We start from the raw sequence: 17,925 nt of genomic DNA on the forward strand, positions 1-17,925 counted from the left end.
TCTGTCGGCCAATGTACTGGCAATATCTGTTGGCGGTCGGTAGGAGGTACCATTGTGCAGTAGTTCAGAGCAAATCTGGGTAGAAAACATATTTATTTATTTATATTTGTTGACCGGGAGTGTCCGACTGGATGTAGGTCCATTTTCAGCGGAGGCCCGGGGAGAAAAGCTCCACAGTTAAAATAAACAGATGGATATTAATCCACACCCTCTTATTCTGTTAATGTTTCAAGTCTACTATTGAAAAAGTGCCCCTTATTGTTTCTGGATTTGTCCCTGATTCTGTTGATATTTTACCATACTCCTTTGAAAGTGATGGAGAATTAATATACATTCCTGAAGGAAAAAAAAGTCTTAATTATTGTCATTACTTATGAAGTATAGTTTGCTCTTATTTCTGCAAGTCATCATTTTTAAGAGGAATTAAGAGGGGCAGAGCTAAAATCTGAGTCAAAATGAGCGAGAGTTGAAAGACATGCAAGTTAAGAAAGTTTTGCATCAACATGCATTTTCTGAAAGAAATATTAAGTGATATGGAGCTCAAAACTGTCCCTGATTTTGAGTCACATTTTAGATTTGCCCCTTTTAACCCTGCGTAAAACGGATAGCTTTTGAGAAAAGGTTCTGAATTACATTTTAATGACAACATTTAAGAGTTACATACTTCTTTTAATTCAGAAAACGTGCATCAGTTTGCAGTGCTTTAAATCTGTCACTAATATTTTAAAGTGTCATTGATTATTTCTGAATTTATCCCTGATTCATTGAGAGCCAACTTGACTGACTGTAATATCGGTGATTTACCAGAAATTCAAAACCTATACAATACTCGGGCATGGAATACACCCTTCATATAAGTACAACAGCTGCTGTTTTCACCGACGCCATACAGCATGGCAGAAACCTCCGTTACTTTTATAGAGAGTAGGATGATTTTTTTCGTGGCTGTTCCGTCAGTCAGCTTGGCTTTGCGTACCGGAAGTGCTCATATTGAACGTAAGGAATAGGATGATAATGGTGATGCACGACGTGTAGTAGGCAGGGAAAGGTAAGCTTTTTCATTTGTAGTTTTAATAGTAATATATTCTTGTTGGGATAGTGTACCGGAATTTTTATTGCTGTAAAACATTAGAACTTCCTTACCCTGTATTCCACTTATTGTAATGCACGAACATGTTTTTTCCCAGTTGTTTTAACGAGTGTAGACCGTATTTACACTCAGAATTTTCGGAGTTTTATGAAAGCAGACTGTGCTTGCTGTCCGTCTGCTTAAGATTGGATGAAATTAAGGAAGGGTTACTTTAGGTTTTTCTAGTTTCTTGCATTTTTTTTGTGTGTGTAAGAAGTAACGCTCGATAGCGCAAGCATTATTGTGAATTATAATGAGACGCTGCTCTGTGTGTGTATATATGTATGTGTACAAATACACTGCTTGGCACTAAATGACTACAACGACTAGATGTAATGGATTCTTTTCACATTCTAGAGTGTATGTAATTTGAGCAGGTAGTTTGTATCACTGTTTATTTTATCTCTTTGGCGGCTTCTTTTACTTTACTTTAGGAAGTCACCTACCTTAGCAGCCCTTGTAGGAATTGGCTTGAGATTAAATTGAGCATATTCTTCAAAGGCATTGGCGTGTTATGACATAAACACGGGGTCCCGCATTCGTACGAACTTGTAACCCAAACCACTAGACCTGCATTAGTTGAACACCCATTGAATAGCGTTATTTGACTGCAGTTGCATGCCACCAGCAATGGAAACCAAAAAAAAAAAAAAAAAAAAGAACACTCTCGTTCACAAGACCCTGTTTGTTTGTCTTTTTAAAGCATTTTTTTTCCTGGGTTTTTGTTGTTGTACTAATTCAGGCTTATCCTTTAATTTCGGGGGTTTATGTAGTACAGCAACAGTGCCTGCAAACTAGGGTTGCCACCTTTTTAAATACCCAAAGTGGGACATTTTTGGTACAAACATCAGGTTTTGCAGGCCAAAACATACTCACGGCCAGTACAAAGGACAGAACTTGCCTTTTTTTCCTAAATAAAAGGTTACTCTTGTAGCATTTTAGTTGCTTATTCTGCTTCTTATAACATTTAGGTGTTTCAGATACAGAATAACTGTTTTATGCAACTATCGCATAAAATATAGGAACTAATTTTGTCCTAAAATCTCAGGACAATTCCCATTTTTACACTTTTTTTAGCAGGACACAACTGCCCAAAGAGGGACTGTCCCTCCCAAAGTGGGACAGGTGGTAACCCTACTGCAAACTTGTATTTTATTCACAAGCAAATGTGTTGGATGGGGGAGGGGGCATGCCTCACGAGATGGTGTGGTTGTATTGCCGTCCACTCCGTCTTACTTGTATCTACACAGTTAGACTTTATCACTACTGCAGTGGTATAATTGACCACAGTTGTTCTGACTACAGTGCACTTCAGCAGAAGTCTACTAACTGTTATAGGTCGACCAACTGAGCAGTAAACAGATGCTACTATAACTCTGTGTGTGCTTGCACGTATAAACTAATTTAAATGTGTGTATGAAAAAAAAATATATATATATATCTACATAAATGTGTGTGAATAATATATAATTTTCACACATTTATTTATATATATATATATATATATATATATATATATATATATGTGTGAATTTTTATTTATATATATATATATACGTGTGAATTTTTATTTATATATATATATATATATATATATGTGTGAAATATATATATATATATATATATATATATATATATTGGTGCATTTGGATGCACATACATATATGCATACATCTAACCAGTAATGAATATTAATATACACAGTTGTATATGTAGTATTAAAATGTATGGGGAAGGTGTATGCTGAGATATTTCTCAAGGCTTTTGAAAGTTTCACAGTGGTAAAATGCAAATAGCCATTATCAAGAATGATCTCTACCCCTTCCCCAATAAAAAGTGGCTCTGCTATGTATCCTTAAGACCCGAGTGTGAAAACCTACACTGCCAGCTAAGGCCAGAGTTCATGTGTTCTGACAGTGCACTCCAAACTTTTTGATTCACTGTTGCATGAAAGGTTTTATTTTATTTACTTTTACATGATGAAGTCTTGAATTAAAGTTATTGGTACTTGCATATTATCGCAACCAGCTTTGCTAGATGGCATGCTGTACGATGTTTTCGGCAAAAGTGTCTCTGTTAATGGAAGATGAGTACTGTAAAGTGTGAAACAGTTTGTGGTCGCATTGTGTGCCACATACTAGGAGGAATAAGGGCAAATGTCCTCTTTACAGGGAGCGCCCTTGTCTGAACTGGACACATGACTGTTGCTTTACAATCGCTATCACTGGAACGAGTCAGCAAAGTGAACAGGTTCTCCATAGCTGAAGCGCCACCTTTCAAACGGAGTTAAAAGTGTAACTTACTATTCCTTACAGGCAACTTTCACTGTCATGATTACTGGCACCTAAAAGTAACTGCATATACTGGTCAGTGCTATCCCTTTGGTAAGATGTCACCCAAAAATAACTGTTATTCTTCCCCGCTCTCACAAGCAGCAGTCAGTAAGTCATGAAGTCAGTAAAACACGCTACCCACAAACCTGAATTTTCCCCTTATTCCTCTTCCAAACCCATCACCAATATCCCAGAAGACTTAACAGTTTAGCCAACTCTTTTAAACTTAAAAGGCATTTGTTTGACTGAAACATGAGCAATTATTGCATGCCGAAAATCTGGTTTCGATAATACGCAAGTACCAAGTTATTTAAGGTTCACATTTCAACCATAAAAATTAAGGCAAATGTGGATGAAGGGGTGCTGTTCACAAATCCCTGAAACTGTATTCCCGTCATGAAATCTTACTGTTTAAAAAAAGCCAGAGTTTGAGAGTGCATTAGTAATTACCAACTGTGAAGAGAAACTGTACATGTTGTTGTGAATTGCTATAGTTCACATGAAGTATATTTATCATAGTCACAGTAATGAACCTGAAAGCATGTAGTAGTTCGGTTCTTGTAGGAAGGAGTCGTGTTTCTCTTAAGGTAGTGCAAAATTAAAAGCATCTTTAAGAAAAGAATGTTTCTTGTTGTCATAGTTTAACACTAGGTGTGTGTGTCCGTGTGCGCGCATACATACATGTATACAAGTTTATTACATTTATGAAGAAATTTTGAATTTCCATAAGGAATAATAAAATTGAATTGTGCCCAAATTGTTCACTTTCATTTTATTTTTACTGAAATAAACATTGCAGAGAAGACTAACAAGTTGTATATCAATTTTGTTGGAAGGAGTTTGGAGATGGTAAGACACCCATGTGAACGTGTTTTAAGCGTGTATTAAAGTAGTTTTTGCAGTAGTGCTTGCAAAAGTGGCAGCTGACTCTACAAAATGCTTTTAGTAGATGTTAAAAACTGTGTAGTTGGAGGTTCAAACAATAGTTCTATCACTCCCCTACTTGTGTATCCTGTCAGAAGTGGAAGCAATACTTTGGCTGGTATTTTGAGGGATTGCACAGGTGAAGGATTTTCCATATAGTTTCTGTGATGGAATATGTAGAAAGGGTAAATGTTAAGGAGGAGCCCACAGGTTAGTAGAGTACAGTTAATGGTTTTCAAAGTAGTATTACTAGTAATGTTAATAGTTCTTTTTTTAAGTCATAGTTGCTAATGGGCTTTAGATCAGTTAAGCCTTTTGAAGCTTAACAACTGCTGTCCTACTGGTGCAACTTTTAATCCTTTCAGTAAGGCATAAGAGGATTAGGCCTGGAATATATAAAGTTAAATTTGAATTTGAGACGCATGCTTTCCTTTACATAAAGCAGGTGTTTGTGCCAGAAGTAGGCACAACTGGCTAGATTTTTCCTCATATTTTTGGACTGTTCCTTATAAAATGTGGTTTTCTCGGTAGTTATTTATGGTTGAAGTCACTAAATAAAGACAGACATTGAGTTTGACCTTGTATTCCTCAGAAAATGCATGCCAATGCAAAGTCTGTTTTATCATGTTTTTTGTAGAGTAATGTTGCCCCTGATTTGGGGTCTTTGTCCCCCCCCCATTTCTTTGGGCTTTTTGCAGTATTTTTATGGTAACAGGTTGAGAGGTATGGTGGGGGATTTTTTCTTTTAAGAGGACAGATCTGTCACACCAACAAGTCCTATTTTTGTTCTATATATATATATATATATATATATATATATATATATATTTAATTTGTGCTGTTGTCACTTTTGCAACTATGTAGTAATACATTGTGTAGAATCAGGTGGTGCACAGCTTTGTAGGACAGATCTAGATCACATGGTACTAGTCTGTAAGAGACAAAAGACAGCAGGCTTTCAGATGCCCTGAGTAAAAAAGGGAGTAGATGTTTTTTAAACGGTGAACTTTTAAATTACATTGGGCATTCAACAGGTACATACTAAAAAGCATACATAATTTTTAGTCTGGGCCTGGTAAGGGAAGAGGGAAGTGCCTTGACAAGGGAAAATGCAGTTAGAAAAACCTTTTACCTTGCCCATCTGATTACTAACAGTAGATATGTAGCACTCAAAGGAGATTTTATTATCCACAAATGTACCTAGGACTCCAGTGACCATGTCTGTTTTAGGGTTGATGTGAGAGAGTTCCCGAAGGCAACAGAGAGGAGAAGCTGGAGCCAAATTTATCTTAAAGATGTTAGTCGTTTTCTCGGGGGGGAGGGGGGGGTTGAGTGAGTGCATACTATTACAGATAAGTAATGCTAGGTATTATTTTTGAGGTTCTTTACATAATTGTGTTATTTGTAGATGCATCAATTTTTTTAGTTCGTAATTAGTTCTGCAGATTTGCTTTTCTGCTGAGCTCTGGTTTGACCCTTTGCAGTTGATATTTGTGTATTTTTAGGATTATGAGGTTTGTTTATGACAGTGTGTTTATAATTGGAGTTCCTCTAGAGGGTTTAGTTTCTAAAGTTGGTATTCTGTTTGTGATGACTAGGAATATCTGCATCTCTGCAGGAGAAGAGTTGCAGCTATAAACTGTGTGTATGTGACAGTATCTGCTGTAGGGTCCTCAAGGGCTGAAGGTCTGAACAGTCTGAAGTGGTCATCAGGCAAGCTTATCAGGCCTTGGAAAATTGTTGGATATTTGGGTTGACCTTTGGCTTTTTTACTGGGACCATACAGTGAGTACTGCAATGAAGTACTGGAATTGTATTATGAATAAAGCAATACAGTAATGTGATTAAAGTAAGACAGTGGGTGACTAACAAATGCTGTCTTTGTGAGGTCTGGGTTTGAGTATGTTGTTGCCTCTAGTGGGGGAGTGGGTCCTACTTTGAGAGAGGTGGTAAAGTCAATGAAGTGTTGAGCATAGTAATTGTAGTGTACGTGTGCCAGCTTATGGACAGTAGTTAAAAAAAAAAAAAAAAGTCACCTGGAAAGTTAATGTCTGGGTTACAGGACAGGGGCTGTTAATATCTTTTATGGACAGTGTGCTGCAGTTGCCCAGGATGTGGATTGACGGCTTTTTTTTTTTAACTGATGATTAGGATATTAAGGATTTTGAGGTAGTTGTCATGATTAGTTTAGAAGTGGTGGTCTCTTGCATAAAGAGCGACAAATCCTTTTTCTGCTGAACTGAGTTTGTAGGCCTAAACAACAGTGTAGCTAGTAAGGAGTGAGTGCTGTCACTGTCCTGGAATCCTTCTTGAGGGAGGACACTTAGACAATACTATCGAGCAGTACTGCATGATCTATGCCAGGCTTGAATTTGTTAATCAAGTCAGTAGTTTCGTCAGTCTGTTCCCATAGCGCCCTTTTCAGGAAATGTCTTAACTAGTGTGGTAGAGTTTTGATAAGACCATAGTCTTCTGCTTGGATTGTGGCATTCTTTTTGTGTTGGTAGGATGTTGCTTAACACTAGCTTAATGCCAGCCTTGGAGACTTAGTTGGAGGGCTGCATTGTACCTTGTGTGTGTTTTGTGTAATATATAATTCTCTATATACTGTTAAGGGAGTGTATTGTAAGTCATTCACACCTACTTTGTCAATGACCATGTCATATGGGAGATGTAATACCAGGCATCTAAATGTTACCTTGTCTCTGCTGAGCCTTGAGTGGTGCATCAAATTGCTGAACTGTGAATTTCCCAATAACAGGTACATTAAGGTGGCAAATGGATTGCTGTTATAGCCTGAAATGCTTGGTCAGAATCCTCTGGTGAATTCTTGTCTGTTGTAGTATTGGAATGGGTGTTGAAGGTATTTAGTTTGGCTGTAGGGCAGGCATGTGCAGGTCTGTGTTTTATTTTAAGTATTTAATCATAGGGTGGTTTTGTGTTAATGTTGATACTGATTTCTGTGCAAGGTTTGCCTTCACTTTTAGTATATATTTACACCTCCCCGGTTAAACACTGACTCTGTACTTCATGTGATAATGCTGTTTAACAGACAAACCAAGAACCTATGGATGATGTAGAAATGTCTGACTTGCATTACACACTGTATTTGGAATTTAACCATTGGTTTGCCTAGAAGGAAGGAGGAAGCTGTATAAATGGGCAGTGCAACATGGTGTCATGTAGCACACTACATTAGTTGTGTGATGTAAAAGAGGATAATTAAAACAGTTTTAAAATGCATTACCGTACAATAAAATATTAATACCATGTAATACAGCACTAATATAGCTTAATAACCATACTAAGTATAACTCAATATTGCACAATACAGTGCAGGACAGTATAAGGATTAACTGATCTGTAGGCAGGTATGCCACAGTACAGTAAACCAAGTGCTATTAAAGAAAAAAGTTATGTTTTACCATAACGTTCCATCTGTGTTGTAGATCTTTTGTTCATTCATTACCAATAGGACCTCTATTCCGTCCTTGAAACCGATGCGGCCATTTTCCAGCTCGAGCAAGCCAAAAGCTCTCAGCTAAGAACCTACCCACAATGCCCCTCTCCTAAATACTCCAGATTGTTTGCCCACCCTAGATAGAAGTAGTAATAGGAAAAAAGGTAGGAGGCTCTGTCTGAGCAAATACCCTAACCAGGAGTTCTTAAAGTCCACCAGGAATCCAGGTAGGGCGAAGGAGGGCGGGAAGTAATGAATGAACAAAAGATCTACAACACAGATGGAACGTTATGGTAAGACACACCTTCTTTATCTGATGTTGTAAATCTTGTTCATACATTACCGATAGGACCGAGTCCCCAGCTACTTGAGTCCTGGGTGGCCCTAAGGAAGGATATTCCTGAGCACCACAGAACCAAAAGATACTCGTTCCCTGGCGGCCAAATCCAATTTGTAATGAGATATGAAGGTATGAGGTCTTGCCCAAGTGGCTACTGCGCATATATCATCCATAGAGGCTCTGGAATGAAAAGCTACAGAAGTAGCCATAGATCTGGTAGAAAGAGACGTTATTCTGGAAGGTAAGGGTAGTTTATTCTGTAGGGTAGCTTATTCTGTTTGTAGATAAAGGTAATGACGTTTCTAAGCCAAGAGGATAGTCACTTTGGAAACAGGTTTACCCAATCTGGGTCTTGCAAAAGCCACAAACAATTGGTTTGTTTTCCTGAAAGATTTAGTCCTGTCCAAATAACAACAAAGCTGCCGGTGCACATCAAGGGTGTGCAAAAATGACTCCCCTCTATTAGAATGCCTTTGGAAGAAAACTGACAAGTCAACAGAGTGGTTAATGTAAAAGCCAGAAATTACCTTGGGCAAGAAAGAAGGGTCAGTACGAAGGAACACCCTATCCGTGTGGAAGATCAAGTAAGGACTCTCTACACTCCAGGCCTGCAGCTCAGATACTCTTCTCGCTGAGGTGAGTGCTACTAGAAGTATGGTTTTCCATGACAACAATTTTAAATCACATGAATCGAAGGGAGAGCCTGTGAGAGACTGAAGCACCAGAGTAAAGTCCCAGGGTTCTAAGGGAGGCTTGTCCGGAGGTTTAACATGTAATACGCCATTCAAGAAGGTCTTGCATAGGTGGTGTGACATAATTATCAAGACCATTATGAAAATTGGCGATAGCTGCTAAATGTACAGTGATCCTTGAAGCTGAGGCTCCTGCATGTAGAATAGTCAGGTATTGTAGAGTATTCTGAATAGGCATAGAGAAAGGATCTAAGTTCTGGTCTTTGGCCCAAGTAGAGAACCTAGTCCATTTACTAGAATAAACCTTTCTAGTGGAAGGTTTGTTGTGGCCAGAAGAATTTCACGAACAGAAGATGGGATGCCAGGCAGTCTGGCATTCATTGGAAGTGGAGGTTCGGATGAATCGGTCCCTGAGGATGAGATGATGGGTCCTGGGAATGATCCAGGATCCACGGGCTGTGAATCGGATGAGACCATAGGAATGGGAACCAGACTTGACGTGGCCAGTAGGGAGCAATCAGGCTCACTTTGCTTTTCAACCTCTGAGCTTTCTGGAGAAATTTTGGAATGAGGGGAAACTGGGGAAAGGCATACAGAAGACCCAGGGGCCAATCATGCGTTAGAGCATCCCTCTGTGGTTCCCCCTGAGGGGGGGATCAAGGCAAAATAGCTCCTGCATTTGTAGTTCAGGGGGGAAGCGAACAGGTTGCAGCAAGGCTTGCCCCAAAGTTGGAAGATCCGATCTGCTATTACAGGGTTGAGGGACCACTCGTGAGGCATCAGGATGTTCCTGCTCAGATTGTCCGCAATAAGGGTGGAACTCCTGGGAATGTGTGTTGCTATAAGAAAGCGACTGGAAGCTATTGCCCAGTGCCAAATCCTCATGGCTTCCCGACACGGGGGTAAGATCTGGTTCCACCTTGTTGGTTGATATACCAGATGACTGACATGTCTGACTGAATTGCTATGGTCCCCGAGGGTAGGGATGCATGTAACGCTTGCAATTTTAAGAGAACTACCCTCAGTTCCAGGACATTTATGTGCAGGTTGGCCTTGATGGGGGTCCAGGTGCCTTGAACAGTCTTTCCCTGAAAATGCCCCCCCTCCCCCCCCCAAACAGTGAAGTGTCTGTGGTCACTGTGGCCGTGGGTTGGGGAAGACAGAACAGTCTACATCAAAGATTCTTTAGTGGCTCCATCCACCATAACATTTCTTCCTTGCAATGGTTTGTAAGGAGTATCGTGGTTGAGTGAGTGGGTGGGTTAACAATGACCATTGTGTAGAAAGGAGCCACTGTAGGATTCTCATGTGCAGTCTCGCCAGTGGTACTAAAGTAATGGCAGCTGCCATGGAGCCCAAGAGTTGCAGTACAAGACGTTCTGGAACAAACGTGTGAGGAAGAAGGTCTTTAATTTGGTGTCTTATATTTAAAAGCCTGTGAGGGGGGGGGGAGCTTGACAGGATGTTGTGTCGAAGAACGCTCCAGTAAATTCCAGTGTCTTCGTTGGGGACATCTGAGATTTGTCTTTGATTTGTAATACCCAAGTGGAGAGTGGGACCTTGAGTGTAAGAGAGGCTGCGGACTAGGAGATTCCTGGTCAGGGTGGTAAGGATAACAACCAGAACTGAGAAAAACACACTTTATAATAGCAAAGCTTTTGGATAAAATCCTTCCTCAATACTAATACAAACAAATCTAAAAACCAAATGGTTTAAATACAGGTCACTGAAGTCACATGACCAGCAGTCCAAAAATCATGTGACCACAAGTATATAAAACAAATCAGTCGGGAGCGGTGATCCATCTTTATGTGGTAGTACGCATCCTGTAGGTCTGTAGAGCACATCCAATTGTCCCTCCCTAGGAAGGGAAGAATTGACTGTACTGTGAGTGTCCGGAATTTTTGAGGTTTGATAAATTTGTTCAGTAGGCTGAGATCCAGGATTGGTCTCCAGTCCCGTCTTTTTTGGCACTAAAAAGAACCTAGAGTAAAACCCAGATCCTGTCTGTTTTGGTGGGACTGGTTGGATTACTCTCTTTCTTAGCAGTTTTTCCATTTCTAAGGCTGCTAATTCCCTCTGTGTGGTACAACGGGGATTTGTTTGACGGGTCTGGGAGTTAAGTTGAATGATATTTGGTAGCCTCTGGATATTATTCTCTGCACCCTAACATCAGTAGTAATAATATGCCAGGCTGGTTAGTTGTAGAGAAAAATGACCCCCGACCTGTTTCCAGAGGAAAGCAATCTGGTCGCTGCTCAGGAACACTGGTAGGGTCTGCAGGAGAGAAAATCTGTGGACCCCCTCCCTACCCCGAAAGGGGAGTCTTCCAAATGAGTTGCCCCCTCTGCCCCGGGGGGGGATTGTTCACGAGTGTCACGAAAGGATCCTTGGGATTTCTTGAACCATATCTTTCCTCCCTTCTGGTTCCTGGAGTAGGACCTTTGGGGGTTGGAAAAGCATATGCCCACAGCAGACAAGGTCTTTGTCTTTCTCACTACGTGCAAGTGTGTCTCACACCTTGGGTCTGAAAAGTGCAGATTCATCGACAGGTGCATTGACAAAGGAAGATTTAAAGGGGTCTGCAAAGTCAAACAATCTCATCCAAGCATTACATCTCATGACAACACCAGATGCTGCAGCTCGAGCTGCCCTTGCGGTGGTGTGAGATATCAAATGCATCGAGGAGTTCGAGATGGATTCAAGGGTTGCTAGCTGTGAGGCTACAGTGTCACATACCTCATTGGGCAGTACCCCCACCGAAGAGGAAGACATTTCAGAATTTGGGTCTCTCTGGAGTCGAGTAAAGTGTGTCAGATAATTCAGCGACCAAATGGCAAAGGTCGCTGATACAGGTCTGCTTCCCTAATCTGTCCATGGTCCGGGACTCCCTGTGTGAAAGATGGACAGAGGAACTATCTCCTGCCAGTTCCCTCTTGGTGGCTGCTGCCACAACCATAGAATCAACTGTCAGCTGCTTGGACCAATGAGGCTGGTCTTCAGGTGTAGATAACATTTTGTCCAGCCTCTGGGGGACAGGTTCTACATTGTCCCGGGCCTTCCAGGCAAGCTGCACAATTAGTTTAGCAAGGTTATCTGCTGGTGGGATCACCCAGGAAGTAGATGGCTGGGCACGGAAGGCCTACAGAAACACAGATTCCTCGGAAGGGTTAGAGGACTTCCATTCCCCCCACTGTTTGAGGATTTCGAGAAAGTCTCCAAATGAAACATCATCTGGGGGAGAGCGTGGGGACCCTTCTTCCTCATCACAATCAGTGTCTTCTGTGATTAGATTCCTCCGAGGAGTCCAGATGCTTCCTCTTGCACAGTTTCTTCCGGGGTGGCTCTCCAGTGGGATCTTCTGATGAGGACTCTGGCGAAGGGATTCCCTTCATAGAGGGGGTTCTTGTGACTCCTGTGCCCAGGGACCCGACATAGCGGGTTGGGAGAGGAGCATGCTAGGGGAGGTTTCTGATAGGTGTCCTAGGTGCTTGCTTTGAGCCGTCGGAATGAAAGGCCCTTTCAGTCACCTATACAGCAAGCCCACTCGAGTCTGCCTCCAGTTTGGTTCTGAGAGAACTGGAAGCCATCGGAGCCGTGGACATAGATGGCGCCAGTGAGAAAATAGGCTCTAGATTAGGTACCAAGGTATGGATGGTCCAAGCACCGCTCCGAGAAAGCATCTGCTCCATCGTAGCCAATGCAGCAAGGGTGGTCGGTGCCGACGGGAGACACTGTTGTCACAGCCGAGACAGTATGTACCGAAGTGGACATCTGTACCGGAAACAGGGAGGATGCTGGAGGAGGATAAGTAGTGGAAGATGAGGTAAAGGATTCCGAGCCAGGAGGGACAGAAGGTGTAGCTGGAATGGGCAATCCCCTAGCTGTCAGAAGCTGATCCACAACCCGCCCTAGGTCTAGTTCAGAAAAATTCCTAGAGGATCTAAAGGAGGCTGCTGAAGGGGAATGGGATTAAACCTCTGCCCCAAGAAAGGGTCGTAAGTTGGAGAATATGTTGTCCTTGGCAGCTATTTGAATTTTGTAGCCGCTGGAGCCGAAGAAACTGTTGGCACCGTGGACAGGGATGGTGCCGAGGTATGTACAGTCATCGGTGCCGTCCTTGGTTCCCACATTGGCTCCTAAGTCCAGTGGTGCCGTGGTTGTAACCGAAATAGGAGTGAATACCATGGTAGGCACCGAGGGAGAGGACACAGATCCTGGTGCCGAGGAGGTATGCACCAAGGGTGCTGGCGAAACATGGAGCCAACTCAGTTCCGTAACTGACGGGGATGCAGGAACAGAGCGAGAGAGCATCTGAGAAGGGTGTCTTGAGTAACACTTTTAAAATAAGTTTATTCTTGCGTTCTGTTTGTGATAGTTTTAGTAATCGGCCACCAATGTCACAATCTGCTTTAACATGATCCACGCCCAAACAGACCCAACGGACATGTGTATCTGAGTTAGACATCGTGCGTCCACACTTGTTGCACTGTTTTAAAACCCAGCTTAGTTTTGTCTGACATGGTAAGGAAAACAATGCTGTCCTTTAGAAAGAATAAGATAAAATTATATCTATATCTAATAATCTTTAAAATATAAAGATAAAATAATAAAATACCAGTGATGTTAGTTAAGGAATACTACTAGTAAAAAAGGGAAGGCCTGTCAAAGACGGGAGAGAGGGACAGTAACAAAAAGGACACAAAATACCAAGGAAAAGGGTAGGAAATAGGCCTATGTTATAGGAGACAGTGAAAAAAGGCTAACTTGACTAAAAGTTAGTAATTTAGAAGAAAAAAAACTTGTCATAAAATCAACAATTTACTACTAAGCTTTGAGAGAGATGGCTAACACGTCTGACTAGGAATGCGGCAAACGAGAGCTGGAGTATTTAGGAGAGGGGCATTGTGAGTAGGTTCTTAGCTGAGAGTTTTTGGCTTGCGTGAGCTAGAAAACTGCCGTATCGGTTCCGAGGACTGAACTGAGGTCCTATCGGTAATGAATTAACAAAAGATTTACAACATCAGATGTAATTTTGAGGGCTTGAGCAACAGATTGGATTATTCCAATGTGATTGATGCAGCACCTGTTTTAGTGTACAGCCTGAGTATCAAGCATGAATTCCCCAGCACAACAATCCAGAAGTCCTAGATACAGTTGTTTTCAAGACTTCACACGTGGTTAATGCAACAGATAAAATATCACAAGACTTTGAGACTAATAGTCTAATAGGAAAAAATGTTCCAGGAGACATTGGGCATAATAAGAGCAGGTGCTACAACACAGTATTTGAGACACCAGCAGCAGGCCTCAAATGCCACAGTGAAAAATAGAAGTAATGTTATCTGTTTCTCTGACTTCTGTGATTAATACAGTAGAAGAAATGTCACATGGCTTTAGACTGATAATATGGTAGGTAAAGTGTTAACGAGAAACTTTTGGTAGAGTAGAAATCGGTATTGCAACACAGTACAAGAGGCCAATAGCAGGCTGTTGTACTAGAGTGGTAAGTAGAAGTAATTCAGCGAGATGAATCATGTTTTTTCCATTAAAGATACAGTAAAGCAGGATGTACAATACAAGACATGTACAGTAGGAACAAGTGCTACATCTCTCTACTTGAGATGTCAGTAGCTGGCTTTGGATGCCACTGTAAATAAAAAAAAAAAAAAAAAAAAAAGGGCAGAAGCAATGCAGTGAGAAGTGCAAGACTGTTTAAAACAAGGATACAGTGTAGTAGGACAGTAAGTAGTCTTCCACAGTTGAGAAACATTAACTCACAGTGTGTACCGAAGATTGTCACAGCACCCATTTTAGATGCAGGCAGTCACTATAGTGTACTCCTCCAGGGTAAAGGGATTCAGAGAAATAGGACTGTTACCAAGAAAAGTACTTAGAACTGTCAAATGCACTCTGCTGTTGTGTATTAATCAGGCGTGCTGTGCTAAATGCAGCATTACTGAGATTTTGTGGGACACTTTTGCTATGTCAAGTCTGATGGCAGAGTGTAGGGCCAGGATGTCGTGTCATAGTCTAGCAAAGTAGAGTGTTGGTAACAGTGATAACAAAAAGTTTAAATTGGACCACAAGAGCATACAGGTCAATTAAGGTCAACACAGTTGTGCAAACAATAGTAATTAAAGTGAGAAGCAACAGCAATAGCTCCTGCTTTAATCAGTGGGGAATGAGCTGCATTAGTCTCAGATGAGAATTACCTCAGCCCACAGCTGGAAGTCTAAATCAGAACTAGCCCACTGTGTGAGATTATCTATATATATATATGGGTTCCCTTTAAATCTTTGAATCTTCAGAACATTGATGGTTTAAAGTGGAAGTGCCAGGTAAGTGAGATTGTGGAATATTGGGTGTGTATGCAGGGCAGCAAGGTGCCCTGCATGTTGTGTGTGCCATCTGAGTGTTTTCGTTGCATGTAGGGTATGGGAAATCTCCCATTTAGCGCTACTGCATATAGCGGTAAACAGGAGATTTCCCTTACCCCACTCTAGTGCGATCTCTGAGTTGGAATGTTAAAGTAGGGGGGTGTGGGGGGATGTGCCTCCCACATGAGGGGTGCAGGGTGGTGAAGCCCCCCTGCATAACATAATGTTTGTGATTTTTTTTTTTAACGGTTCACTTTGAATTTTCGATGTTCTGGTCTCTGTTCAGAACGTCTATGTTCTGAGCATTCGATGATTCAAAGTGATTCCATATTTTTTAAACAGTCGTTTTCTGCTGACCATTTTTCAGTGGTTTCCTCCCAAACCACTTGTATGCAATTATCCTGGTCTCTAGTCTAATAGGCAATGGTACAACTGCGTATTAAACTTTTAATTCCCCTTTGTATTCCACAGCATATGTAAGAGCATTGCTATTTCCCCAAATTCACCGTATATGTATGTGGTGGTAATGGCTATTTTTGTTCCCATGTACAATTACCTCTGTGTCCAGCATCAAAGGCAGTGATGTAACTGCATATTGAATTTTTATGAAAAAAATTGCCATTTTTGTGCCACAACATATGTAGATGGGTGTTTCCTCAAATTGGTCGTAGATGTGTGCTGGTGATTGCATTTCAAGAAAACGGTGGCCTAATGGTTAAGGTGTTTGCCTTACAAATACAAGGTGCAAGGTTTGAGTCTCTCAAGGGATAATTGGTTAGGCTTAAAATGGCTCGCAAGGGCACTTAGCCTAGTACTAATCTGTGAATCAAATAGTTGCATGGGAGCTAGAGCTTATCCCAGCACTTACTGGAGACAAGGCCTTGAAATTAATCCTGAATGGGATGCTACCTAATACAGGATACAGACTTGACTCATAATAGTATAAAATAGAACTGAAATCTGCCTTTTGCTTCCAGCTGACTGCATTGCAAATTTTGCAGTTTCAGTTTCAAAAGGCTGTTTTAGCCTTACATTGACAGTTTTAAATGTACATATTTCTATACTGTTTTAAAATATTGTAAAACTGTTCAGGACAAGTTAATTAGATGGCCAGCTTTAAACTGCACATTGCAAAACCGTATAGCTATTGTGCACAGCAGGCATTTGTATCTGTAATGTGCGTGTGTTGCTGTAACTTTTTAGAATGACGAGTAACATTTCTGAAAGAGGTGTTTCTTTTAAAGTTCTCGTTTAGTAATACACAAATGATTAGGTGCACGTATGGCCTAAAATTTTTCAAATATGCATATTTTTTGAACTGAATGACAAAGCAAAAGAAAGCAGAGCACCCAGTGTACAGGTCTGTATCTTTGACACCATTTTAAATATTCTGACAAATGTTTCTACTCTCTACCCTAAAACTCTGATGCAGAATGCAGTTAGTTGGTGATTCCTGGTTTATAGACATGTGCTTCATCTTCCATGTAATGTACTTCACTGAATACAAGCTTACATTGGGGGTTGGGGTTTAAATCTAGTTACACATTTCTGTTCAAGAGAAATATGCATATAGTATGTGTTTTTTAGTTCTGATGTTATTCTGGACATATGCTGCGTACCCAATCATGAGCAGAAATTGTATACCACCCTTTATGGAACCGGTGTATTGCAACAGGGCAGAGTAAAGTTCACATTTCAGTATTGCTATGAAATTTGAGTAGAACTTAAGGAAATGCACTTTTGACTTCTGACTTGAGATGTCACTGCAGTGAAAACCGAATTTGACTTCAGAACGTTGTTGCCATCAATAAGAGAGTTTGATGCCAAGTTTGCATTCATAATGTGTTACTTTTGCCATTTGAAAAATATGGGATTTTTACTTCTGATGTAAAGACATAGAGCCGGCCGGATTCACAAAACCTCCATGTAAGACTTAATATGTCTTACTCGGAGGCTGCAGTTGAACGGTATGACATCAGCATGCCATGCATATTCATGAGGGCATGCTGAATCATACCCTAGTCTTAACACTGTCCGTGTAGGAAAGTAGGGGGCGTGTCCGATTGCAGAGTACTGCAAAGGGACACGCCCCCAGAAGAGTCAGAGTCCTGAATGTAAACGCCCACGAGCGAGTCCGCTGAAATGTCAAGGAATACAACACCACACATCCCCACAGACTAAACCCTACTGAAAATGTGTAAAATGCAAAAATAGTTTCATTTTTTTTTTTTTTTTATAATTTCCAAAATGTTTGCCCGCATTTGCGCGGGTATGCCCTTCGCTCAGCCACAGTTAGCAGACATTGAAAAGTATATAAGATCTACATATGCAAATTAAGCCAAGTAGCAATAGCATAGTGGTAGAGACGTCTGCCAAAGAGGAGGTAGTCACGGTTCGAGCCTCCACAACATCATTCTCCATTTTTATTTAAATTAAGTAGGAAACAATCCTTGACATATATATATATATATATATATATATATATATATATATATATATATATATAATTTAAGTAAAATGTAATGAAATGGCCCATGTATTTGTGAACAAAACCGACATAATATATAAAAAAAGGACCATGAGTGCCCATAGCTGAGCAGCGCTTTAACAAATTTAATATGAGTGCCCGTAGGTGCACAGCGCTTTAACAAGCTTAATATGAGTGCC

General features: G+C 40.8%; 1 protein-coding gene across 1 annotated transcript in view; it reads left to right on the forward strand.

Annotated features, from left to right (window-relative positions):
- Positions 1 to 935: 935 nt before the first annotated feature.
- EXD2 (exonuclease 3'-5' domain containing 2) overlaps positions 936 to 17,925 on the forward strand; it is a 630,247-nt gene continuing 613,257 nt past the window's right edge. Inside the window, exon 1 of the mRNA XM_044073504.1 lies at positions 936 to 1,048. The gene's annotated coding sequence lies outside the window, so the exon portion shown is untranslated. The remainder of the gene's footprint in view (positions 1,049 to 17,925) is intronic.

The sequence above is a fragment of the Protopterus annectens genome, chromosome 6.part0 (genome assembly GCF_019279795.1).
Source record: "Protopterus annectens isolate FY-2018-M chromosome 6.part0, PAN1.0, whole genome shotgun sequence".
In the NCBI taxonomy this organism is placed as follows: Eukaryota; Metazoa; Chordata; order Ceratodontiformes; family Protopteridae; genus Protopterus; species Protopterus annectens.